The sequence below is a fragment of the Aedes aegypti genome, chromosome 2 (assembly GCF_002204515.2).
Source record: "Aedes aegypti strain LVP_AGWG chromosome 2, AaegL5.0 Primary Assembly, whole genome shotgun sequence".
NCBI lineage: Eukaryota > Metazoa > Arthropoda > Insecta > Diptera > Culicidae > Aedes > Aedes aegypti.
Genome location: NC_035108.1, coordinates 353,496,904 through 353,498,277, shown reverse-complemented (window position 1 = coordinate 353,498,277; position 1,374 = coordinate 353,496,904). Strand labels below are relative to the sequence as shown.

Sequence of the window (1,374 nt, the reverse complement as noted above, 5' to 3'; positions counted from 1 at the left end):
CTTTTCTATAGCAAGTTTTGGAAGCTTTTTTGCTAGAAATGTCTCCAGGGAAATGTGATGGAAATTATTCTGAAAAATATATCCGTGAGGAACTTCTTAAGGAAATCATGAAGTAACCTCATATAAAACTAGTGAAAGCTTTAAAATCACTCTGTATGAACAATATTCTCAGAAATAACGCCTATACTCTTGAGAAGGTTTAAGGAAGATTTTATAGCATTTCGCAGAGTTTTCTAACGGAATAACACGAAAAACAATGGATAGAATTTCTATACATTTTTGTGTAAGAATGATCGGAGGAATTATTGGGAAAATTCTTGTAGAAACTTAAATAAACTTATAAAATAGCATGGGAATTTTTGAGAAAATTAAAAAATAATGTTTGGAAAAATTGCATGAGTAATACTTGGTCGAAATGCTGAAGAAATTCTTAGAAAACAATAGGTTTTAAGAAGAACCCCTTCAAGAATTTTAGATTTCTGGGAGGAATCGTCAATTAATTCTTGAAGGAACCCACTTGAACATGCGAAAGAGTTTCGGCAGAGTTTCTTAAAAAAAAACCCTCACCTTAATTATTTGGAAAAACTCTGAAATAAATCTTTTAGGATTTCCCCAGGAGAAATTCTGTAGTTATCCTAGGAAGATTTGGTAGAGTAACAACTGGAGAATTCAGCTGAACGATAAGTGAAAATATATCTGGTGGAAATTTAAGGATACTTTTGGAAAATAAAACATGAGGAAATTACTAGAGGTAGTAGCTTTGGAGTTTGAAAGGAAGAAGGAAGGAGAAAATTCTGGAGCAATTCTTCTAAGCATCATTTGAAAATTCTCTGAAAGAATTTCTGGGAGAATTGGTATATAAATCTCTAGAAGAATTTCTGAAGAGATCCCAATAGAAGACTCTGATAAAAATCAAAATAAAATCACTATGATAATTCCTGAAGCTTTTCCTAGGGAACTTGTGACGAAATTCTTAAAGAGCTCGGCTGGGATTTGAACCCAGAACTCTTGTATGTTAGACGAGCGCTTTACCAACTAAGCTACCGAGCCACTTGGTGAACTGAGTTGGTTACAAATTTAGAATTCAAATCCCCACGCATCACACAGACCCCTTTCATAGCCCATATCCATCCATCTCATGTTACTACACACGCGTGCAGAGCGAGTGTAGTAACATAGTTTGTCAAGTTTAACCATGCTCCAGAGCAGGGTTATTTTCAACCGGAGAGGAAATAACTATCGAACTGTCAAATTTTAACTAAAAGTTAAACGAATCGATGGTTCAGAGCCTTGGAAGTTTGATTCTAAGCTGTTTTGTCAGGTAATGTACAACGGAGTCTAAATTTACTAAATTTACTGGATAACAATCCAATG

General features: G+C 34.4%; 1 non-coding gene across 1 annotated transcript; it reads right to left on the bottom strand.

The window, feature by feature from the left end:
- Positions 1-978: 978 nt before the first annotated feature.
- Trnav-aac lies at positions 979-1,050 on the bottom strand. The gene has a single exon. It is a non-coding gene; the product is annotated as a tRNA-Val (tRNA).
- Between the last annotated feature and the right edge of the window lie 324 nt (positions 1,051-1,374).